Source organism: Coptis chinensis, chromosome 6, assembly GCF_015680905.1.
Source record: "Coptis chinensis isolate HL-2020 chromosome 6, ASM1568090v1, whole genome shotgun sequence".
Classification (NCBI taxonomy): domain Eukaryota; kingdom Viridiplantae; phylum Streptophyta; class Magnoliopsida; order Ranunculales; family Ranunculaceae; genus Coptis; species Coptis chinensis.
Window position 1 is genome coordinate 63,116,242 of NC_141461.1, and position 26,713 is coordinate 63,142,954.

Consider the following 26,713-nt stretch of genomic DNA (forward strand, 5'->3'; position numbering starts at 1 on the left):
AGAACCATTGAGTTTGTCATTGACCTTGGCGTTTCTCCTATGCTTTATAACTATCTAAAACTAACTGGTGAAGAAGTAACACCCAAGGACAAGCCACCTGACACTTTTTCATTTTTTCCATTTTTTCCTTCTCAAAATTATCCACATCCTACGTATCTTCCACAACCATCAATTTTCTCACGTTCATTTACTTGGCATCCCCTTCGTAGGAGGACAAAGAAGAAACCTGTATGCTTTCGATTAGGGTTTTAGATCTATAAGGCTTTGCTCTCATTCCACTAAGCTACGTCATAGGAAATCTTGGTGCTTAATTCTATTTGATGGTGCATTCCATGTTAATTATTTGTGGAAAGACCCACAACTTTTTCGATTGTTGATATATGGTAAACTGCATTTTAATACACATATATTAGTAAGTCTAGGGAATCTGACTTTAAAAGACCCAAGTTTTCATACAAGAACAACTTTCTGGAGTATAGGCCAAACAAAATTTTCAAACTTAAAAAGAGTTTTCCAATTTTGTTTGGGGGTGGCGTATTTTGGTATTCATTTCAAATTATGTTACCACCCTAAGCTTTGTCATGTTTACTCGGTAGAGTTTGTTGTTAGTTAGTACGCATACCGGTTTAATTGTGCTTCATATTATCATATCATCTTTACAATATTTTCATTCACAGTCGCCAATTTTTGCCACGTTTTCTATGGTAAATTCTTTCCTTATCTCTTTTTACACTTTGAGGACAAAGCGTTTGATTGTTTGGGGTGGGATAGAAACATTTGCAAAAATTAGACACTTTTAGGATGTAAATTACGACTTTTATTTATAAAATGTTAAAAATTATAAAAATTAGTTAGTTACATAATTTAATTGTGCTATTGAATTGTTTCATGAACCCCTTCTTCCAAATTGTTTGGGGGTGGTATAGAAACACGATGTAAATGTTAAGCACATATTAGGTTGTATATTACGTATTATTTGTCTTAAAAATAATAAAAATAAAAATAAAAAGTTAATGCTATACACTTAGGAATATTGGTATTGTTTCTTTCTCTATGCTCTTAATAATCTAGAAGTCTCACGTAGCTTTTGCATTAGAATAGTTTTTAGAAACTTAGGTTAATATGTAGGTAATAATCTTTGTATCTATCTATAAATATATTATATGAGTATCTATGATTGTTTGGCAGTAAGTTTATGAAATCTAGGCTAAAGTACTTATTCTATAAATCCTGTGAGAATATAGCCTAAAGCCTTATATGAGTGAAACATTTGAGAAATGACACAAGGGAGAAGTATATTCCGAATAGAGAAATCACACGTCCACTTGCTTGACCACTATACCATGTCCTCAGAGAGAATTTAGGCCCTTTTTGGATCAATATAGCTAGAAATTCTAACCTAAGTATATTTTCCGCTAGTCTCCCCACTGAGCCTTTCATTAGCCCTTTCATAAACCACAAATCCTTTACCCTATTACAAAACAAAACAAAATAAAAAATTCAACCTACCCAATTTAGATAAGTCTGAGAATAGAATTAGGAAGAAAGAAGAAAAGAAAAACCTGTGTAAACAAAAGTTAGTTAATTGCTTCAGAAAATAAAGAAAAGAAGTTTCCATCCAAAGAAAAGAAAAAGAAAAATAGAAATAAAATAAAAACTCCAAAAAAATAGAATAAAAGGAGTCAAAAGCCAAAGAAAAAGAAAAAGAAAATATGCCTAAGGATGGAAACAAAGTGTAGAAGCAAAAGCAAATAACAAGGTTTTCTCTAGTTACATAATATGAAGACTCTATTATCTCAGACTTGTCCCTTTTGAATATCCATTTCCTTCCTTCTTAAACCATCTCCTAATCTCCGCAACACCTAATAAAGACCTCTAGCTCAATTAGGAATAGGTTAGTGGGATAGTAAGTGGCGAGATGTGTTTGATCAACTTCGGCTTCCTTTGTGTGTCATTGAGATTGTAAGGTAAAGTATGCCCACTTGCGCTTGACAATCGGAGTAGCAAAACTTGAGTGGAAAAATCAGAGTGATTTTTGTCTTGACTTTTATGTGAGAATCTACTTTAAGGACGCTTATTCCAAAGTTTCAGAAACGGACACATTCTTGCATTTCATAGCATTACTCATTGTATATATGTTTATTAAGTAGATGATTGATTATTATGCATATATTAGCTTAGGTTTCGACATGATTATTCTGTATTCATTACTAGTGAGAGGTATAGTTAATTTAGAGCATGAATAAGGAAACAATAGTTTTATTTCTTAGTCGTTGTAGTATAGATGAAGTTTGTGAGTACCTTCACTGGAAAACTCTCACGAGGCTATAACTAGTCCACTAGGGAATTCCTAATGGTTTAAGGCCTTGTTGCAGATATGGTCAATGCAATCGCGACTCAATGAAGCGAGTAGATAAAACTCCATTTTGGTCACTTATTCTAATTTCTCATATTTGCTTGAGGACAAGCAAAATGCTGTTTGGGGGTGGTTTGATAAGAGCCCAAAACTGTAGTTTTAACCCCTTAACAATCGTACTTTTAGACCAATTATGTGAATAGTAAGTAAGAGTTAATATTGATTACGTGTTTTTATGCATTTCAGGCTTCAAAGTCCATTATGTGCAGAAATGTGCCACTTTAGCGAGATAAAGGAGCAAAGGTCGGTTGCTAAGGAGTTCTGTGATTAAAGGCCAATTTTCAAGAAGGCAAAGTCTTTGTAAAGCCCGGTCAAAAGCTGAAAGGTCAAAGTCCACGCGGGCAGAAACAGTGCACAAAGTCAGCAGAATTTCCGAACACCATATCTTTGGACTCAGACCTCGGAATTGGGCCTACCTTATGTCAAAACGACCAGCTCAAAAAGAGCTTTCCAATGGTTCAAGCCTTGGCCCAATCAGAGGAGCAGAAGTGGACGAAATATCTGTTAAAGCCAACTACAGCTGAAGAGCCCATTTTGTACTAAAGAAATTGGGTTTTGGGCCCGATTTTCCGGCCCAAAATATGGCTCCAAGCCCATGCACGATTTTTGGATCTGAAAGTATAAAAACAAAAGCTTGACTCTTTGTTAATGGCAGTTAGGTTAGGAAGCTAATGTTAATGGAGTTTAGGGTTAGAAAAAGATAGATCTAGATTAGTTTTTAGATCTAGATCTAGTTTTTACATTCATTCAATTAGTTAGTTTAGAATCATATTTAGTTTTTAGAATAAAGTATTAGTTCTTCATTTCTATTTAGATTATTGCTTAAATTCTTATTTAGATTTAGTTGTCTTAAATTCATAATTAGTTATTCACAATCTTAGTTCTAAATTAGTTTTAATTTCAGTTTAATTTAATTATGTCTTATTGTTATTATTGTTCTTGTGTTGGGAATGGTAGTATAGAAATTTTACATCAAATCATTACTCTCACTATTGTTCCTTTTGGGTTTGATTAGTTGAATTTGATTTAAGTCTAGAGAGTTAAGAGTGGACGAATCCTTACTCATTATATTGCATGATTATGTTTTGAGAGTAAGAATATTGATATAAACACGTATTTACGTAAAATGATTATTTGTGTTTACACATAGATAGTTAGAATACATAAAATAACTTTTATCAGTAGTGTACTCTGAAGTCCAGCAATTGAAGTAGAACCTTAATATCATGGGGAGCAGATACTTTATAAAGCAACAGCTCTTGAGGATAGTGTTATTGAGGATGATCTATTGGAGCTGGAGAAGGATTTCTTTAATGATGAGCAGCTGTAACATGAAGTCTCACCAGTCTTTCTTCCCCGGCAAGTGGCAACAAGGTCGGTCTCAGACCAAGGGATGCAACTCAAATGAGAAAGGGAAGGATAAGAACAAGGGTTCTAGAAGGAAAGGGAAGAGCAAACATTAATCACGTCTAAGTTAGCAATATGGAATGTTAGGGGACTGAATGACCTCAATAAAGCTAGGTATATGAGTAAATTTTGAGTTGAGAATAAATTATGTCTTTTTGGAATGTTGGAGACTAAGGTGAAGATAAAGAAGTTATACATCAACAATCTTTGTTGTCCAGCATGGTCTTTTGCGAACAATTACGACAGCAGTACTAGTGGGAGAGTTTAGATATCATTGGATCCTGGAATAATTTCGTTGGTGAAAATTATGGAAACTGACCAGCTCATTTACTGTAAAGTGGATTTACTACCTACGATGAAATTATTTTTCTTTACAGTTGTTTATGGTAGTAACTCGAGGGTAGATAGATTGAGATTATGGAGTGATATCTGCCATATTCACACAGGGATACAAGGTGAGTGGTGTGTGGCAGGGGACTTCAATAATGTTCTGTATTCTTTTGAAAGAATTGGGGGAGAGGCTTTGCATCATAAGGAGACTGCCCCTTTTTCTGATTGTCTTGTTCAAGCTGAACTTTATGATCTGAAAGCTACTGGGGGGTTCTATACATGGACCAACTTTGCCAGAAAGTGGTATAAAATTGACAGATGCATGGTTAATAGTTACTAGAGCGCTACATTCTCTTTCTCTTATGCTGAATTCCTTCCTCCTAGAACCTTTGATCATTCCCCAATAGTTGTATCGATTATGCATAGAGTTTCTGCTAGTCTCCCGTTCAGGTTCAGTAATTTCTGGATTCTTCATCCGGAATTCTTGACTATGTTTCTGACCTGCTGGAATGTATTAGTGTATGGCAACCCCATGTACATTCTTACCCAGAAGTTGAAGCTGCTAAAGAGCAAACTAAAGGGATGGGCCAAATTCTATTGCTCTGACTTAACTAGGAAGACAGAAGCAGCAAGGAAAGAACTTAAAAGCATACAGAAGGAACAACAAAGTAATCCCATGGATGGTCTTTTATGTTTAAAGGAAAAGGAAGCCAGGACTACTCTCTGTCGGCTTATGATTATGGAAGGGGAGGACCTCAGGCATAAAACTAAATGTGATTGGATGAAATATGGGGATAAATGCACTGAGTTTTTTCATAAGATACTCAAGGAGAGAAAGGGCAGAAATATAATCTGGGTTTTACAAGATGCTGTTGGAGTTCGAAGGGAAGGTCAGGAGGAAGTTTCGAAAGCCTTTGTTGATTATTACAAGGGGTTGCTTGGACAACCTTCACTAGCTAGCTGTGATACTACATTCCTTGAGAGCCTCCAAGAGTCCTCACTATAGATGAGGCTAATTCTATGGTCTAAGAGTTTTCAGAGGCTGAAATCTAGAGAGCTCTGTTTGTGATGGATGATAATAAAGCACCAGGACCGGATAGGTTTAATGCTCACTTCTTCAAGAAGAACTGGCTATATGTGAAAGATGAGTTTGTAAAAGCTATTATCTTTGTATTTTCTTTGAAGTCTATTCATCGAGGCGTGAACTTAACACACTTAAGTCTCATTATGAAATGTGCAAATCCTTCAAGAGTTGAAGAGTTCCTCCCTATTACCTGTTGCAATGTTATCTATAAGTGTGTATCGAAACTACTCACTAATAGGATGAAGCCTTACATGTCAGAAATCACCTCCATGCATCAATCTACTTTCATACCCAGCAGATCAATCCAAGACAACCTCCTGGTGGCGCATGAATTGGTCAGAAGTTACAATATAACTCATGGGACTAAAAGAAACTCCTTAAAGATTGATATTACCAAAGCATATGATACAGTTAGTTGGGAAACTATTAAGAAAGTGCTGGTAAGATTTAGATTCCCAGAGAAATTTGTTGAGTGGACTAAGATGTGCTATTCCACACCATACTATTTTGTCTTAGTCAATGGTACACCCCAAGGCTATTTTGCTGGTAGTAGAGGGCTCAGGCAAGGGGACCCCATATCCCCGTACTTATTTGTCCTAGTCATGGAGGTGCTTGGTGGTATGCTGAAACGTAATGTGATGGCGAAAGAAATTTCTTACCACCCAAAGTATAAGAAATTAAATATTACACATCTTTGCTTTGCAGATGACATCTTGATGTTCTGTAAGGGTGATGAAACAACTATGAGGGCAGTGAAGAAAACCCTTGATGAATTCACTAAGTGTATTGGGCTGAAGTTGAGTATGTAGAAGATTACACTCCTGGCTGGAAGTATGAGCTATCATGAAGCACAGGAATTGGTGGACATAATGGAAGTGCAACTGGTATAGCCCCCCATTACTTATCTTGGGCTCCCACTCACTACATCTAGAATGAGGATCAAAGAATGTCTTCCTTTGACAGAAATGGTTACTAAGAGAATTTCAAACTGGAAGAATAAGTCTCTCTCTCATACATGAAGGCTCCAGTTGATTCAGTCGATCTTATCCTCTCTCCATGTTTATTGGGCAAGAACCTTCATATTACCCAAAAAAACTTTGAACGACATTGGTAAGATTTGTAATAGATTCCTTTGGGCTGGTCCGGATATGACACCCAAAATGCATCATGCTAGTCACTTTCTCATTCGTCTTAGGAAAGATCAGGGTAGACTGGGGATAGTAGACCCGAAGACATGGAATAAGGCTGCCTACTGTGGCCTCGTGTTTAAGATTGCAAGCTATGAAGACTCTTTATGGGTTAAGTGGTCAGTTGAGCATCATATCAGAAAACAACACTTCTAGACTATGAAAAGTCCAGCTGATTGCTCGTGGGTCTGGAGGAATGTCTTAAAGCATCGGAAAGCTATCCAGAAGTTAGTAAGACACCAGATAGCAAAAGAAGAGCAAACTTATGTATGGCATGACCCTTGATGCCATGATACTCCTTTACTACAGTAGCCTGAAGCAGTGCAACTCTTACAAGTACCGGAGAACGCTCTAGTTAGAGACCTTATTTCTGATGGGAGATGGAACTACCTAGTTACTAGTCTGCCAACTAGTGAATTAAAAAAGAGCATCGAGGATACTGAGTTGAACCCTATGCTATAACAAGACCAGGTCATCTGGACTCCAACAATCTCAGGAAGATTCACAGCCAAATCAGCTTAAATGGCGCTGAAGCAGACTAGAACAAAAGTCAAATGGTATAAAGTGGTTTGGGGTAAGCTAGTTGTTCCTAAGCACTCCTTCACTGGTTGGCAGCTGTTTGTGAATTGTTTACCAATGTAGGATAGATTGGTTTGGAAGAAAATTATTACCCAATCTACTTGTAGTTTCTACAACTCATCCAGGGAACACTCTAAGCATCTTTTTTTTATATTGTATATATACTAAAGGTGTTTGGGCAAGGGTGAAAAGATGGTTGGGCTTGAGCACGCAAGTTAAGTCATCAACTGTCGAGTGGTATAACATTATGCGGATTTGTAGAGCTGCCACTATGGAATCTGAAATTGTCAGAGTTGTTGTCTGCGCCACTATTTATGCCATCTGGGTTGAAAGGAACTTGAGGAAGTTTCAACAACAGTAGCGTAATGAAGATCAAGTCTGCGAAAAGGTGAAGAGGGATATGAAGTTATATCTGCGGACAGTGTTGAAAGAAGTCCCGGACACGGTGGCAGCCAGAATTCTTCTCGATAGGATGGGGATACAAGCTTCTTTTAAGTCAAGTGTCCCAATCTGGTGTAAATGGTTTAAGCCTAAACTAGGTGAGTTAGTAGTTAATACTGATGGATCGGTCACAGAAGAATTTAATGGGTTTGGAGGTGCGATAAGAGATGAAGCTGGAGTTGTTCAGCTAACGTATACTGGGAGTTCTGTAAAAAAGTCGATCATTACCCAGGAACTCTTAGCTGTTGAAGCGGGAATGAAGGGAGCTATTTGTATTGGGGCTCGACGAATAACAGTTTGTTCTGACTCTAATATTGCAGTAGGGGCGATAACTAGACGAGAAGAGCCTCCTTGGTATTGTCTTAACATTATTACTTCCATTCAGCTCTTGAAATAATAGTTTGATCTGGTTGATTTTAAGCATGTGTATAGAGAAACAAATAGGGTAGCTGATTACTTCTATAAGTTATGTAAGTCTCATAAGGATTTTGTTTTCTATTTTCTTCCTCCTTTAGACAGTGATCTAACTAATATTGTAATGGAGGATGCGCAAGAAAAAGTGTACTTGAGATCTTGATTAATACAGGTTGAGGTCTGCCTAATCCCTAACTTCTTCAAAAAAAAGAAGGCCAAGCTCTGAAAGCTAACCTTCATTAGTTTAATTTTAATAAGCTCTCACCCATTAGATAATAAATTAGTTTTCTTCTTTAGTTTTAAACCTAGTTATTATTTTATTAGCCTAGCCACTATTAATTCAATCCAATCAATTTCTAATACAAGTGTTCTTTAATTATGTCTTCTTATCCTTATTATTATGTCAATGATAGTCTAATGAATCATAGCTAAACCTCCATTATAGGGTTTGATTAAAGCTTTGATGAAGACTTGATGTGTTAGTATTGAATAGTTATAGTAAGATATTCCACTCTAGAGGGTAGTTAATTCACCATGAGAATGGGTTTCAATTGCCTCACATGTTAATTATTAGTTAGTAGAGATGTCATAAATAATTAGGGATAAAAAGACCTAACCTTTATGTGAAAACATAAAGATTAGGGTTACAACAACTCCGTACTACCATATTAGGGATTAATCAAGGTGGATTTCAAATCTCCCTAATTCCTTCTCATTGCCATAGTATAAGTTAGAATATCTTTAATATTAGTTCTCACCATATTAGTTCTATTAGAATTATTACTCTCATCATATTATTGAATTGCTTAAGTTAGTGAAATTATTACATTCTAAGCGATTAGGAGTGAAACGAATCTTTACTCGAGTTATTGCATGATAATTGAGAGTAGAAACTTTGATAACAGTAGACTTTAAATATTTTTTACTTCTGCCTAAGTTTAATTAGTTAAGTAGTAGTAAAAGCTTGTTTTTCGTATTATCAAATATCATATAGTAGGTGAGCGCAGTAGTAGCTCTAACCCACCTCGATTTCGGCATCTAGGGAATATGGCCATGGGAGAAGACAAGTGCAACTGACTGTGAATCTATTTCAAGCCAAACCCTTGTCCAGTTTCTTGCTGCCGCACATTCCACTGCCAAAATTAATACATAACACTCCGCATCATAGTTAATAACTATCCCCAGTCCTTAGGCAAGTACGCCGAGCAGGTCACAATGATGGTCTATGAAGGTTAGACCCACTCCCCCATGACCAGGATTACCGAAAGAGCTACCATCATAATTGCTCTTGACTACTCCTGCCTCTGGTAGGTACCAGTTGACTTGTTGAATTTCTTTTATCGGTTTGGGCTTGCATTCAATCTCTAGTAAGTGCAGAATTGCTAATTCATTGACAGAATTGAACATGAAGCTCTTGGACAATCTATCCTTCGTATGGATTCCTTGCCAGACCAACTTTCTAATATAGCGATGATTGAAGTTTGAGTCCTTCTACCTCTACGAGTTTCTCATCTTCCATATTGCTACCATCATACTCAGTACTACTGCTGTCCATAATTCTTTGATCAGTAGGCTTACTTGATTCTCCACTTTTAGAATTTATTTCATGTCGATGTTTCCACTAACTAAAAGTGCATTCAACTGGAATAAGTTTTTAATCCATTCCCAAAGAGCCTGAGAGTTTTGACAGTTCCAGAATAAATGATCAAAACTTTCTTCATCTTCCTTGCATCCGTTACAGTGAGAGGCTAATTGAATACCTTTGCTTGTGACTTTGTCGTCTGTTGGTATGATTTGATGTAAAATCTTCCAAGCAAATCCAGCAGTTTTGGGGTGGATAAAATTGTTCCATATGATGTGATGCCACCAGACAACATTCCCCTTTTCCCTGATGGTGTCATAAGCCGAGAGAACAGTGAACTTGCCTTCCTTGTCAGGCATCCAAATTTGGCAATCAGCAAGCTCAGCGTAAGGTGGTGGTAGAGAGAGAAGTTGCATGCTCAACATGTCAAAGAAATGGAGAGTTTCAGTAGGGAAGTTCGACTCGCTATTCATAATCAAGTCCTTGACTCTAGATTTGAGATTTCTCCAGTTGATGTGTGGAAGCAAATCTAAAACCAAACTAGGCCCAGCCTAAGCATCTCGCCACATGTCAACTGAAGTGCCATTTCCAATGGGCCAAGAGAGGTGGTTTCTCATGGATTCCAAAGCCCACTTAATCCCAGCCCAGATAGAAGAACATTTATAGTAGGCAAGCCATTTGCCATTTTTCATTTTATACTTCTGTTCCATGTACCTAGAGCAAGAGTTATCCATGGTTAGAAGTTCCCAGGCTAGTTTCATGAGCAGTGACAGATTCAACTCCTTGAGAGACCTGATGCCTAGCCCTCCTTCTGTCTTTGGTTTGCAGACTTTTGCCCATTTGAGAGTAATGGACTTCCTTACTATGGGATTACATACCTGACCATATGAAATTTCTGATGGCTTCTTCTTCTTCTTTGATGCTTTTTCGAGGCCACTTATAGATTCCCATGTTGTAGACGGGGATGCTATTCAAAATAGATTGTGTTAAGACAACTCGACCTGGAAAGAGAGTAGCCTTCCAGCCCATCCACTTGATCTCTTTTTATCTTGTCCACCAAATTTTGGTTGTTGGCAGGAGAGACTCTATCCTTGAAGAGAGGAACACCCAAATAGTTTTTAGGAAGGTGTCATTCTTTCATATCAAACAAGCACTACTAAAAAAAAGGGGTTGTTGTGTCGATTTTTGGTGTGTTGGGTATGTGGGAAACCAACACATCAACTTTTTGTGTCGGGTTGAGGTTCATTTGTATTAGGATCAGGTTTGTTGTGTCACTTCATCGAAAACCGGCACTACAAGTTTTGCAATTGTGTCAGTTATACTAAAACTGACACTACAACGCAAGCTGTTGTGTGGCTTGGGTGAAAAATTTGAGTGTAGTGTTTTCTATCTTAATCAGACCGACACATCAAAATTTTGTGCTTCCCAAATTAAGATCTAACTTAATTTCGCGATCCAAAAACCTAATTTCAAAAAAAAAAACAAGAAACCCAAAAACCCAAACTTGAAATCTCAGGGTCGCGAAATTGAAACCCACTTCAAAAACAGACGGTCTCCTTTCTCACACCCACCTCCTCCACTCTCTCTCGCGTTCGTCGATCAATTAATCCCTCTCTGAATTGGGCATGCATTTTTCTAGGCTTGGCACCCTCCCTCTCTCGTTCTAGTGCTTCAAGTTCAAGAATTTCATAGGTGAGTTGGTTTCTATTTGAAGAAATCACTTTGTATTTTATCATGGAATTGTTTTTTCGAATTTGTGGAGTTTATTTTGAGGTGATAATGTCTTTAGCCATTGATTACATTGTCGAATTGATTTTTGAGATTGTGAAAGGTTATACCTTTATTGTTGTGTTGTGTATTGAATTTTTCTGCGAAGAATCCGAGTGCACAACTTGAGTGCATAAACCTTTACTGTTTATACTATTAAGAGCTAGCCATAGTCTGTAGGGTCCCTCCTGATTAAAGCTTTGAAGCCTTCCTAAATCAAATGTATAAAATTCCGTGGTCAGTTCCTAGACTATTTAATTTACAGTTATGAAACATTATAGTGAACAAAAAGTGGAAACCTAAGATAAGATACTCACAAAGTTCATCTATACTATAATGACTAAGAAATAAAATTACTGTTTCCTTATTTATTCTCAGATATCTATACATCTCACTAGCAATGAATACAGAATAATCAATTGGAAACCTAAGCTAATACGTGCATAATAATCAATTATCTATGGAAAAACATATATATAATGAACTATGCTATGAAATGCAATAATATGTCTATTTCTGAAACTTTGGAATAGCGTCCTTAAGTAGGTCCTCACAAATATGTCAAGACAAAAACACTCTGATTTTTCCACTCAAGTTTTGCTCACTCTAGTGCGCAGTGGGCACACTTTACCTTACAATCTCAATGACGTACAAGAAAGCTAAAGTCGTTCAAACACATCTGCTACTTACTATCACACTAACCTATTCCTAATTGAGCTAGAGGTCTTTATTAGGTGTTGCGGGGATTAGGTGATGGTTTAAGAAGGAAGGAAATGGATATTCAAAAGGACAAGTCTGAGATAATAGAGTCTTCATATTATGTAAGTAGAGAAAACCTTGTTCTTACTTTGGTTCTACACTTTGTTTCCATCCTTAGCCATTTTTTTCTTTTTCTTTGGCTTTTGACTCCTTTGATTCTGTTTTTGGAGTTCTAACTTTTTATTTTATTTATTTATTTTTTTCTTTTCTATGGATGGAAACTTTCTTTTCTTTTCTTATTGAAGCAACTAAAAAATTCTTGGTTTTCCACAGGTATTTCTCTTTTCTTTTCTTCATTTCATCTCTATTCTCAGACTCATTCAAAAATAGGTAGGCTGATTTTTATTTTGTTTTGTTTTTGTAAAATGGTAAAGGATTTATGGTTTATGAAAAGGCTAAAGAAAGGCTCAGAGGGGCGACTAGGGGAAAATAATTTCATATAGGTTTTAATTTACACAATAGTTAGTCTAGTTTTTTAATGGGTATAATTGGAAGTAGACAAAAAGTGTGTAGAATTATCGAGATAGGATGGTAATACTTATGAGGATTTCTATTATTATATTAGATTTTTATTGGACTCGTTTTGTCAATGTGAATTCATTAATATTATGTACGCAAAGATTGGACCCAATTATCACAATTGGTGGAATAGTGCGCTTAGTGAATGTGGGGAGCATACAAGCTTAATTAGTTATGATATTAGTTATGATAGCGTCTTAACGAAACACTGAGTATATTAGTATATGGTGGATAAGGTAAGGGTGGTTGAAAGTAGAAACGGGTTAACAACACCTTAAGTATTACTAACAAAGGGGTGCTAAAAACCGACATTACTAAAAAAAAAGGGTTGTTGACGACGAAGCGAAGTGTGAGAATTCAAATTCACTTGTAGGAATTGGTTTTGCTTCTCAATTTAAGGTGAGTAGTCTATAAATTTTAATGGATTAACAATTGATTTTTTTTTTTTCTATTTGTTAATTGTTTGACTTAGTTTATTTGGATCTATGAGATGAAAATATATTAAGTTGCTCGTGAGTAAGCTTGGATTTTCGATGGTAACCCCGTGTGAAAGTCAATGTATTGCTTGAAGTGTTTATATGCCTGATTTTTATTTGTTTTGAAGTATCTTGAATAATACATATATGAGAACTATAAATTTTTATGTTATTGATGTTAAGATACTTTGGTTTTCCTTGGTGTTTCTATGGTCGAGCATCGGCAAGGCTTTATTTGCTTGAAGTATTTCATGTTAGAACCTTTGGATTCTGGGAAAAGTTGTTTATAGCTATGGGTTAAAAAGCTTGCAGATTACAATTTTAACTACATGATATTGTTTGGATTGTTAAGCATGGGATAGCTACTAGCGCCAAGGTTCTCTTTTTATGTGTATGAACATAGTTTAGGAAATATTCCTAATTGTATGTTTGTGTGTTAATCCCTAGTCCGCCACAACTCCTTTGATATGAAAGTCATGTAATGACTGATTCTATTGTATGAAAATTCCTCGGGTGAATCTTTTGAGGTGTAGTGAGTAGTAAAATTCTTTGCTTGATCACTAAGGTGTGTAGGGTTAGGAAATTCCTTGGTTACGTTGTATTGCCTGAGGTGTGCTTATATATTTTTGGCCCAAGTGTTGCTCTTAGCCCAAGAGTGGCTGTTGTAATATTTAAGATTTGATATATAGTGCGCCAACGTATAGATCCTGTCTTCTCGGCGTTCTGTGGTCCTAGTCGATATCCTGACAACGATGGATGCCTGTTACTGAGAGTGGATTGGGTTATATAGGGAGACACATGGATATATGTGTCAGTCACAGCCGTGTGTAGAAGTGACTATCGTGGTTGTGGCTGGGGATATTTGTGTATAATAGCATAATGAATTTGGATATGTTAACAAGTTTCACTTGTTTAAAATATGCTTTATAGGATGGTAAGTATATTAACCTTCCTGTAGGGGTGGATTACCATATAAAGATTTTTGGACAAGGTAAATCTATTTTATTTGTTGGATTACTTTGATAAAAGGACGCCTCACACTGTATAGAGGAACTAACAGTCATGATGTAAATTATACAATGTTTTTAGTACATTTTAGACGCGCTAGAGAAACTAATGCCTTCTAATGGAAGGAATTAAATTGTCTTGAGGCGTAAGGGTTATTTAACTGTTCTGGCATTCGTCGAGACGGTTAAGTAACTGGGTTAAACAATGAGATATCTATATTGTTATGATTTTCAGGTTATTACATGATTTAAGTTTATGAAATGTTGAAAATACAGAGGAGACTCTGCCGAAATATTTGTAAGATTTTTCTGTCTTTGTTTAGTTTTAGTTTTGCTTAGTTAGTCCGATCACGTCCCGAGTTTCATAATGACTGTAGATGCCACGTGTCTTTGGTAATCAGTCATTATGAAATTTAGGGTATGACAATTACTTACTATTTTCTAAACATGCAAAAGCTACATGGTTTATTTTGGATGCATGACATTCAACGAAGTCCATTGGTTTTGCTTCTTGTCTCGCAATGTGAACCTTTAAATGTTATCAGTGCTTGGGGCATATACCATATTCTATTTATTGTTGTCTGGTCTAGTGTATGAACCTTCGTTCTTCTATCGTCCTAAGTTATCAATTTCAATGTTCAAGAATTGCGTGTGTTTGAGACTTATTTGCATTTGTTGTGTTTTAATTGTAGTTTAAGTTTGTTGATTCATTATCATGAGTTGATTCTAGGTCTAATAATTCTACATTTCTTGTTTTTTTTTCTAAGGTGTTTTTGATTGTTTTGCTTCCCAAACATTGTATCCGACATAGAAGCTTTTTTAAAAAATTGTGGAAAAGTATTTATTGTCTACATCATTTTTACAAGTTTCTAGTTCTTGAATTTAATTTTGTTACCTTGAATATATATATTAGCAACTTAATAGGCCTTATTAATTTAGTTCACGAACATTTTTTTATGAGTTCATCGACTTTAGTATTTTATGTCTAAGGATTTATCTACTAGTGTATCACGACATAGAAGCTTTTTGTATCCTTATCTTTGTAGGCACGAAGGGAAGAGTTCTTATAGTCTAGTTCAGCCTTGGTAATATTCTCATGGATGAATTGTTATCATGAGGAGTTTTCTAATCCTTATTGGTTGGTCGTAAACTTGGGTTGCTAAGAATTGATGTCTAATCTTGAGGAGTCTTCTAATCGTTATTGGTTTCGTAGTTTTATTGTTACCAATTAACTAGTTCTTCTTGATGTACTATACTGGATTTTGTAGCTTTACGATATATTGAATCTAAATAGTTCTTTTGTTTGTTTTTTTTTTCTTTTTTGTAGATTGAACTTAATAGAACGGGGCTATGATGGCTGAATGGATGCATGGATATACTAGACGTGAAATCATTTTCTCGCATGGTGTTAGGCTAGGTTGAATAGATTTTATTTTGCAGGTTTTGTAAACATTTGAAGTTGTATTTCGGTCAGTTGGTTGTTTGTAAACTGACGTTGGATAATGAAATTATTTATTAATGAAATGAAATTGTTTTTGAGATTGTTAGTTATGTTATATTGATGTGGATGGCAAGTTGGATAATGAAATTATTTATTAATGAAATGAAATTGTTTTTGAGATTGTTAGTTGTGTTATATTGATGTGGATGGCAATGATTTTATACAGGTCAATTGTTGTTCTCCATTTTTTTTTCAACAGGTGATCCACTAAAACCGACACAAGAAGGGATCCAATTTTGTGCGGTTTAAAGAATAAACGACACAACAACTCTATTTCTTGTGTCGGTTTGTGTTTTCCCCAGAGCAAATTTACAGTTGTGCAAGGCTAATACCGACACAAGTAGTATACCTGTTGTGCCAGTTTATATTTAAAAACCGACACAAGTACTATATCTATTGTGTCAATTTGATATAAACTTGTTGTGTCACCACTACTTGTGTCGCTTTGTAAATAAAAAAAACCCGACACATCAGACTTGTTGTGTCCCTTAAAAACCGACACAACAAGCCTTTTTTTTAGTAGTAAAGGCTTCCACCTTTCTTCTCTTGGTAGCAGTCATGTTACCGAGAAGCAACTTGCTTTTACCTTTGTTAATAAGCTGACCAGCCGCCCTTTGGTAAGAATCCAATGTGTTCCTCAAGTGCGCTAGGCCTTTCAAGCTTCCATTTGCAAATAAAATGATATCATCCGCAAAAAAGGGGTGAGAAGGTGACAAACATTTCCCCACAAAAGCCATAGGGTGATTCTACCTAAGAATTGTAGCCTTATTATGGATCTGCTAAGCGTGTCCTCGGCAAGAGCAAAAAGAACAGGAGACAGGGGATCTCCTTGTCGGAGTCCTCTCCCTGTGCCAAAGAAACCACAAGGTCCTCCGTTTATCATTATAGAGATTTTTGCGCTGTTGAGAACATTCTTTATCATGTCGCTGAATTTTACGCTGAATTCGAATTTGTGGAGAGCCACAAAAAGGAATTCCCAGCTAAGTGAATCAAATGCTTGAGAGATATCCAGTTTGATGACTGCATTTCCGCCCCTTCTTTTGATATGCATGTCATTGATGAGTTCTGATGCCATGTTAATGGCAGTGCTACCTGTTCTTCCGTTCAAGAAACCATGTTGCTCACAACAAATAATTCTCGTGGCAATGGAAGTTAGCCGGTTAGCAAGAATTTTTGTAACAATCTTGAAAATGAAGTTACTAAGGCAAAGAGGCCTAAACTGACCAATTTCCACAGCATTTTTTCACTTGGGAATCAAAACTAAAAAATTTGAGTTCATGCCTTGAGGGATGATATGATTTGAGAAGAATGAGTAGATGGCACGACACACATCAATTCTAACAATGCTCCAACATTTGTGAAAGAACATGCCCTAGAATTCGTCAGGCCCCAGAGAGCTGTTGGGATCCATGCTCTGTTGTCGTGATCTCCGTCCAATCAGGGATTGCAGTAAGATATTCATTTTGGGTGTCTGTGACCAGATGTGGGATATGGTCCATAAGCTTTTGATTGTGCTCTACCGGTCTTGCATTAAACTTTTCTTCATAAGATTGAACTAGGAAGTCCTTGATGGAATTTTGGTCTTGCATAATGGTGCCCTCAGTTGTTCTTAATTCCTCGATGAATACTTTGGCTTGGCAAATTTTTGCTTTATTAGCTTGGAAATAGGCAGAATTTATGTCTCCCTCAATCTCCTCTTTGATGCATGATCTTTGTTTCCAAATGTTGGCTTCAGTTTTCATTAAATGATCAATCAGTTTCTCCGTTTCAAGTTCCCGAAGATGCATCTGAAAATCCAAAGGCTCCTATTCTTGCTGTTTCTGAATCTCTTTGAGTGATAGATTTGCTTGCTTGAGTTTGTCTTTGGTACCCCAATAAGTTATCTTGTGCCATGCCTTCAGAGCGATCTTAAGTCTCTTAAGTTTGTGCATCACTAGTCAAATAGGGCCATCAACAATAGGCTCATTCCAACTCTTTCTCACCACGTCCATGAACTAGGTATGTTCCAGCCCTATGTTCCTGAATATGAAAGGAACATTCGAAGGTCTAAGATTTTTGTTGCACCATCCGATGACCGACGAATGATTAGAAAACTTCCTTTGCAGAATTTTGCATTTCCAATTTTGATTATCTAAAAGCCAGCTGTTATTAACCAAAGCTCTGTCTAGCTTTGCCAGAATCCTCTTATTCCCTATCCGCCTATTACACCAAGAGTACCTGAGACCTAGGGGTGGTGGTGTCAAGAAGTGAGTTGTTATTAATGAAGTCAACGAACTCATTCCTGGCTCTCTGGTTCGGATGTCGACCTCCTTTCTTCTCTCGTGCTTGTAGCAACAATATTAAAAGTCCCCAATGGCAATCCAAGAACTCATTAACCATACAACTAATTGAGGTGCCATAAAGAATCAAATCATCACACTAGAACACTAAAAACTAGAAGAAAAGAATCTAGGGTTTGTGGTATTTGGCTCTACACAATCATGAATTACCCTAAGACCTCCTAACCTCCACAAGGAGTGTTAGATCAATAAATGAATAAGAAGAAACTCAATCGGGGATTTATACTAGAATATGATAGAAGAAAAAAATAAACTAAAACATAAGAAAAAGGTTTCATCTCCCCTCCCAAAAGAAGAGAGATTAGCTCTTCATACTATGATATGAACACAATATGAAAAGGAATAGTCTTTATTGATCTAATGGTGAAAAAGGCCTGAACTTTCTTCTCTCTTAATTTTAGATCTAAGATGCAAAAACTAAATTTCCTAGATTATGTAAACTAAGGTTTTTGTGCCTTATATATTGGCTTACATGGTCGTTTGGATAGAGATTCGAATCCTATTTTTATTTGGTGTAAAACTCTTTGGAATATTTCTAGAAGCAATCCTAAAAAAGTTGAATTCAATTGGCCAAAAGTTGGAAGTGGCCCACTTTGGCTTGTAGGCTATTTCCCAAGCTGCAGATTCTGATAGCTTTAAGTTTCCTAATTCTTGTGAAACTATGAATTCTTTTCCATGTTGATCTCCTCTTCCTATGAAGTTGAAATTAAGGCTTTGAGATCATATTTAAGACTCTTCAAACTCGTTTATTATCCTCTTTTAGAGTCCCATTAGGCTTGGCACTTATGGAGACAAATATGACGTTTTTGCCATAGGCCTTTAGCTATAATTCCCAGTGCTCCTTTTTGACTTCTTTGACTTCTTTTCTCTCCATATTTCACATTTAAGTTCTTTGACCTGCAAAAACTAAAATTACATCATATTAGAATATTTAAATATAAAATGGAGACTAACATATACATAATTGGGGATATAAATCATTACTTTTGAGCACTTATCACAGCCTCCAACTAGCATTTTGCTAGTATCTTAGAAGTGTTCAAAGCTCACAATACTAATTAAATAATAAACTAACTCACTTAGAATTTTTTAAGTAGCATGTGATTTGCATTTACCATATGCAACAAGGCCTTAAACCTTTAAGTTACCCTTAAAAGACGAGTTATAGCCTCGTGAGGGTTTTCAATTGATATACCCACAAAATCAATTTTACATATGAACTATGGTGAAATCTAGAGAAAACAATTTTTTTAGTTAAAATGTCTAAATCAAAAGGTTACTATTTATCACACCCATGATCATAAAATATTAGGTTAAGATTCTATTAATAAAGATAGAAAAGACTGACTAATCATCCTAACTAGAGCTTATTCATTTTTAACCATGTTGATTCCTTTCTATTTAAGCAACGATGAATTCAAAATTGAAGTAAACTAAACTTATCCTTTTACGTGGTTGATTAAATTTCTACCTCACCTTTGGATTGGATTAGTATTTTGACTTCAAATCTTACAATTTCATACACTCACAAGAAAATCTCTCTCAGATAAGTTTTCTATTTACCTCCATATGCAGGGAAATGAGTAAAAAGTAGAACATCCCACATATTTAGTCAGAAAGACGGAAATTTGCAAATATATAAATAAAGTCTCATGGAAAGAATGTCAATCACATTTGAAGTGTCAGGTCCTTCACTTTAGCATCCTCTCACCTATTCTACACTTCATATTATACTTTAGTGATAAGTCTGGGTATTAAGACGGGGATTAGGACAGGTTAACAAGAAAAGGTAAAAGGGATTCAAATATTTCAGAGAATATACTAAAGACCATTTTGCTTTTGACCTTCTTTGAAAATTTCTTCACTTGTAAACTACAACACTTGAACTCTATCACTACTTCTACTCAATTATTTATATTTCTTTTCTTTCTTTTTCTTTTTTCTTTATTTTTCTTTAAGCAAAAGGAATGATTTTCTTCATTTGACTTTGGTAAAATTTCCTTCAAAATCTCCTTCGTTCTAGCTTTCTCTTTAGTTTTTTAGAAATCCTCAGAAATATGGGAAAGGCTAATAATATGGGGTATACTCCTTATCTGGAGTTTGGTTTAAGATGATTGGTTTAAGAATAAAAGGCTTAATATATAAGGCACAAAAGTGGTTAACATGATAATCCTACTAGGTAGGATAAATTTTTTCGATTGGTTCACTACTTTTTGCACTAAGGGAAAAAAGGGTTTTTTGTGATTTGTTTTTAAAATATTATTTGATTAATCGATTCTATTCGAAACGGTCACAAATGGCAGAAAATGGTTTTTATGACTGTTGTAGAAGCCCTTTTGTCACGTGCACCCTGACAACTGTGACAAATGGCATTTTCATTTTTTGGCCAAGCACACAGAACCTAACCCGGGCTATTTGTTGTTACTATTAGGCCGAAACAGTCACTAGTGGTATTATTTTTCGTCACTGTTCTAACTTCTAAGCCCATAGCCCATGAAGATAATTAGTTTCTTTTGAAACTACACTAAAACCCACTATCTGTAAATAAACTCATCTTATCGTTCATAGCCATTCAGTCATTGCTCTCATAACTCATGACTCTCATCTGGTCCATTAATTTCGAAGCTGACGATCAATTAAAGCTCTTCGATTCAGATCTCATTCTTTCGCACTCAATGCTACTCTCGCTCTCTCTTCTTTGCTTTAGGGCATGCCGATAGGTGAGAATTTGGTTAGAGGTAAAGCTTCAAAGCTTTGGACTTTATGGTTGTTATCTCCAGATTCCATAACCAGGTTAGCCAATTGGATACAAATCCATGTTACTATTTCGAGCTAATTATTTATTAATAATTGTTCTTGACTACTGTGTTAATCGTAGTGACACAAGCAGACCCTATGTAATACCTGGTTTATTGATTTATTAATTTAGCTATTTAATTAATTGCAAGAATTCGTTGGTACTATTTTCTTTTGGACTTATCTAAGTATCATTGGTATTGGACTATTGGAATCTATTCTTTGGAATTGATAATGTACAAAAAGTACATTTGTAAATAAGTGATTTGGATGAGATTGTGTTGGCCTTAGTTCCTATTGACGTTTTGTAGAATAAAATGGTTAATTAACTGGTGTACCTTGTACACATGGTGACAAGTTGTTACCTTATTAAGTTCTACATGTTTCATTTGAATGAAAGTTGTTGATGATGTGGTGGTTTCTCACACGTGAACAGAGTATGTTATGGAATTGGTCAATGGTATAAGAGTCATGGTCACTTAGCTTGGGACTTTTGCAAATGATAAGATAAAAGTGCAAAAGAATGTTAGTGGGAGTTGTGCATACTGGGCATTTTGCTTAGAGGAACAACTGCAATATATAACTTCTTTTAGTGAGTGATTCCATTAAATATTCATTTCATACATTGAGAAAGAGAGAGAGGTGCTTAATATAGTCAGTTCCATTTCATTTTATTTGAGTGCGAAGTGGTAACTTAATAAGACGTGGCTGATATGGGTGGAATTGGACTAGGGGAAATTAAGTACCTCAGTTTATTGAAAGATATATCATTGCCTCTCTTAATTAGATTTGACGAATTACATCACCTTAGATGACTCGTTTTCAGTGTTTTATTTCTTTCTTTCTATCCATCAGGTCTGCATATATTATTTATTTTCTCTGATTTGTTGAGGATGACTTATGTCCTTTTTTATTTATAGCTGTAAAGTGGTTGTGCATTTATCTTCTTTACCTATTTTGCACAGGATTGAATACTTCCAACCATCAGTCATAGACTTCTCTTTGAAAATATCATTTTATCATTATCTGGTAGTGATCGAGGTAGAATAGATATCAAAGTTTAAAGTATAGTCTCAGGTTTCAATTTCAATCTCCATGGTGGTATACACCACACCTCGTATCATCTTAAAGCAATGTTACTATTTTTAGTGAGTTTAATCAAGAACTTTTACAGTCTTATTTATTAAATTATAATCAAACACTTGTATAGTACTGAAGGAATAGTGATTGATGGTGGTGGAAGGTTATATTCTAACTATGTGCGTAATCATCCACACAAAAGCCTTGGTCCTAGTGACAAGTGTAGTGTACTACCAATTCTACCATTAACGTTGAGGTGAAAGGTGGATAAGGCTAAAATATTCATTTGCCCAATTAGAGTTAAGTGGTTATCTCATCCATCCATCATCATCAATAAGTGAAAATTATCTAACTGGGTATCTCTTATTATCTAACTGAAGATGTTATTGTGAATGAGCGATAGTAATGGTGCAACTTTTTACTATGAGATTCCATACCATATTTATTAATTTTCTTTACTAATTTGATGTTTAATTGTATGTGAGAGGTGAAAGTTTATTTATTTTGTGTTTGAAAACCTATTCTTTAGATGCATTTTAACTATCTCATGTGTTGTTATTTATAAATTAATTTACTTTTTTCATTTTTTCTCATATGATCCAAGTTTGTAGGTTTTAGATCTATTTTGGATTGCTCTACTTTTTGGTTTTTGTGCTTTACTTTGGAAACTTAAGACACAAATATGGCTTTAAACTTTTATGTGGTTGTGGTTGCATTACCATGACCTAGAACTTTTTGGGTGTGTTGTCACGCCTTGAAAATTTTCTTGTGGTTAGTGTTTTGGAATCTTAATTTTACATGACAAGTCTAGTAGTAATAAATAACTCTTTAGCTGCCAAATATTTTTATTGGTTATATGCTATGACTTGCTTTGTTGTAAACAAATCAAGGGCTTTTGTGTATTTAAGTTTCTAGTGCAGATGGCAACGTGGGTAGAGATGACGAGATACTTGGAGCGGTTAGTAGTCAGCCAGGGGACGCGTAAACCCCTAGTTAGTTATTTTTTTCTTATTCTTCCTATTAGTTTTTTTTTTTTTTTTTTTTTTTTTTTTTGAAGTTATTACTTTCATTTATGTAACTAATAAATGTCTAATTGTTTGATGCATGTGAGGTTCATATGTTGGAACTTCACTGTTGGCTTTTTGCTACTTGTGATTATGCGCAGTCCGGTACATACTATCCTTATAGCTGTTTTCTTCTTATTATTTTTGCCTTTTTCTAGTATATGAGAACAATACGTAACTGTTACATTTTGTGGCTATTGCGAGCATATGCTATGAGGACCAGACCCACAAGATAGTTTCCTTGATGAAGCTGATGTTATGAAACCCAACTTGATAGCTCCTGGAAATTGTATATGCCTACTTGGAGTTCCCTAGGGACTGACTCGGTTGAATTTCAAGGTAAACTTTTGGTTTTCTGTTTTGCTAGGTTATATTTTGTCATTGGTTGATTGTTAAAATGAGGGCATTCCTTAGAAGTTTACTCAAAAAGAGATGTTTGAAGGACTTGGTTGATCATATATGGAGGATATGCTATTACTGTTATTACAAAGAAAAATAGTGGAAGGTTATTCCAATGAAGAGAGCAGTACCAACAATTCTATACCACTATCCATGCCCATACGGAGCATTCGCAACCCTGGCTACACACCTCTACTTCTCTGTAGCATCTTATCATGGTATCTTTTTTTTTCCTTCGTCTTGCACACTTCTATCACTCTTTATCTCCAGCAGAAGGGTATTTTTTTTTCCGTATCTTCAATCTTCTTACCTTCTACTAATTTTTAGAAACCTAATTTGTAAATCATGGGGTTTGTAGATTCGTTGGGTTTGTTTAAAAATAATGTTGAAAGCTCTAAACTCTGCCAAGAATTACTCTGCATCCATGCTATTCATCAGGTTTGTTAACCTCAACTGACCACGATAATTTGAAATCTAAATGTACAGTAAATACGAAAACCAAGTTGGATTGGATTTTTTTTTCATATCCAATTGTTAGGTTCTTGTTTGCGTTTATTTGTATTTGTTTTCAAGAGCTTCTTGCACTTTAATATGCACATCTCACTGGTAAGGAAGGAACTATCTCTTATATTGCCTTTACTTTGTTTGGTCATGCATGAGTGGTTGTTCTTGAATTAGATCTGCTTAAAGGTTAAATCAATATGAAGTAGAAGTGGGCTTTCGTGATCTTGATCTCTTTGTAGTTTAATACAATATATGAAGGTGGTTTTCATGGTCTAGATATTTAAAACAAAGTGTTCTTGTGACTGGGTGTTGAGTTTTTTGAGTGTTAAGCTATAGAGTGTTGAAACAAAAAAGTTGAGCGAGGTTCCTGATATGAAGTTATTAGAGGTAGTTGGGTGTTCTTGTTTTCTGTATATGGTTGTTGGTAAACACCTTTTCTGGTGTAGTGTTGAGGGAATGACTGCAATTTATGATAGCGGATGTTGAAAAATGCAAGTGATTGGAAAGCCGGGATGTGCACTCCAATTTTGTTAAGTAGTATATACATGTTCAGGGAGTTCTAGTGTTCTTAGTAGGGTATCCAGTTTGTAATTAATAACTTTTTAACGACTACTAGCTTTACAACTTTGATAGAATTAAGTAGTGTGGCTTAACCAATACTCATATGGCCACCTTGTTTTGCATTTAATATAGCTAACCTTTATTTTTAATACCAAGAAGTGTCTTCAGTATATATAATAAGGATATCACTTGGTTAATAGAAAGGTTCCATAGTGTCGCTTCACCTAGTTAGCTATGTAGCAGCCACTTGATTTCTGTTTGGCAAACGTATCAATCCAATGACACTTGGTAGTTGAGTCTAGATTAGATTTTTGTTGAAAGGATTCTATTGATTTATGACATTTACCTAGTGGTTCTTTCGGGGAATTCAATTAGTAACAGGTCTTAGTTGCTTGACTACATACCACATAAAAGTAAAATTCTAAAAACAAATAATACGTTGATTTGATTTCTAATAATTTTCTTTTGTTTCTTTTTCCAAGCTGATTGTGAAGATCAGTAGTTGCTCGCGCATTAGGCCATGCCACTTACTTAGATTCAAGCCATTATCCTCAAGATGAACCACTAGCTGGCTGACATACATGTGACTTTGGCGAGATTGGGATTATTTTTCTTTTGAATTCAGATGTATCCTTTTATTGGATTAGAATGATTTGGAATTAGTGTTTATGAATGCTATTTTGAAATAAAGTGGGTTATTCAGTAGTTTGTGTTTGTTCAGAGTTGAAGTGCACTAGTACAATTTGAGTTCATTGTGGAATCTTATGGTTCTAATTTTTTTTAAAGAAAATTAAATCATTTATCATGCTTTTAAGACAACTGTCATGAAAAGTGTCTCCTTTTGTGACACTTATGAATTCAATTAACTATTGTTTTGCCAAAACAGTCACAAAATCTATGTTTTATGGTGACGGTTTTCCAATATTTGTCACCATTTTTTGTTGGTGGATAGGCTTCTCTAGAGGAACCATTTGTGACGGTTTTGGGACAAAAATAAATGACCCCCACTCTGTTACGTTTTTGGAAAAAAATGACAAAAGACTTTTTGTCACTAGTTTTTAACAGTGACATAAATCCTTTTTTCTTGTAGTGTTGACTTATCAGTATGATATTCCGCTTTGAATAGACTACAAGACCTAATGGCTATCTCCCCAATTGATGCCACTTCGTGATTGACCAAATCAAGAATAAATGAAACTATACAACGAATTTAAGCAAAGAAAAATGGTTGAGTCAACTTGGACTCAGATTTACGTAAAGGCTCAAGTCTCACAGGTCAAGTCTTTGTATTAATTCTCTAGTTTGGTAGAAGTTTAAGTTGCTTTTTCATTTGAAATTCCTCTAGTGGTGTATTATATGAACTTACTCTAGACTAAGACTTTTATCATTGAGATCTATTTCTAGTAATAGAAACTTAGTCTAAAAGACTTACTAATCCTGACTATGACTTATAATTTCCAATTTCATTAGTCAGTTTAAACGATAAAAAAATAGTTTTCACCTCGAATCACCATAATTCACATATAAACTTTCCAAATATTGTTATTAAAATATTGCAAAATTTTAATTCTCACCCCTAACTAAATTAGGCATTGTCCTCAATGACTAAATAAAATAATTGAAAGCTTACTATAGTTTAAATGATTAGAGACGGAGGGATATTACCTTCAATGCGTACAAAATTACATCAGCTAAAATCTGTAGAATTTATATCCTTAACAAAATAAATAAGAGTAATAATTCATGAGGATTAAAATTACTATAACGACTAAATATTTGTCATGTGCTCATTTCATAGAGTTTCACGTCTCTGAAAAGGCGGAGAAAAAGTGATAGAGTGGAATAATGAGTCATATGTACAAATGACATGATTGAAAAATAAAAATAAAAATTAAACAATGAATAATAATAATAATAATAATAATAGCTTAAATCAATAGTTTCATTGTTGAACGGAATACAAGATTTGTCTCTGCCTACAAATAAGAGTGATAAAACCATAATAGACAATCAAGTACATGAGTGATCATATTATTTTTGAATAAATACTGGAATACATAAGCCTAGATAAAAGACTCTATTTCGATTTTGGACGACCTCTCTTTTGAACTGATGTTTCAGCTTTGTTATTCTGGAGCATAAGAATATGTTCCATCAACTCCTTATGTCACTGAATACTCATCTCCTCCTTGTTTTTCTGATAATTATACAATTTGTGCATACCCTAAATAGTGTTAAACCCATGTCTCGCACATTTGGATCCATTTGAGTATCAAAGACACTAGTGTTTTCAAAGTAAGGAGGTGGGGAATCAGGGTCGTGATGAGCTGGTGTCATACCAAAAACTGGTTAACCCTCGTCTGTGAGTAAACTAAGGTCCCAAATTGGAGCAACGGGGTAACTTAACACTATTCTAATTCCATGGTAGAGTTTCCATGAATCTTGCACGCAGCTAAAATACTTCTCCACAGGATTTAACTAGTTGAAGTGGCATTTCAATT

At 35.2% G+C, this 26,713-nt stretch overlaps 2 long non-coding RNA genes across 5 annotated transcripts; both read left to right on the forward strand.

Moving 5' to 3' along the window:
* The first annotated feature begins 12,812 nt into the window (after positions 1–12,812).
* Positions 12,813–15,511, forward strand: LOC147493892 (uncharacterized). Its single transcript, XR_015200317.1, has 2 exons — positions 12,813–12,884; positions 15,296–15,511. It is a non-coding gene; the product is annotated as an uncharacterized LOC147493892 (long non-coding RNA).
* Positions 15,512–20,368: 4,857 nt separating this feature from the next.
* LOC147493893 (uncharacterized) lies at positions 20,369–24,917 on the forward strand. 4 transcript variants are annotated; one of them, XR_015199828.1, is made up of 5 exons: positions 20,369–22,676; positions 22,796–23,087; positions 23,163–23,365; positions 23,506–23,585; positions 24,695–24,917. It is a non-coding gene; the product is annotated as an uncharacterized LOC147493893 (long non-coding RNA). The 4 variants fall into 4 exon arrangements; XR_015199826.1 differs by having other exon boundaries at positions 20,369–20,601; positions 22,593–22,676; positions 22,796–23,365; XR_015199827.1 differs by having other exon boundaries at positions 20,369–20,601; positions 22,605–22,676; positions 22,796–23,365.
* Positions 24,918–26,713: the final 1,796 nt, after the last annotated feature.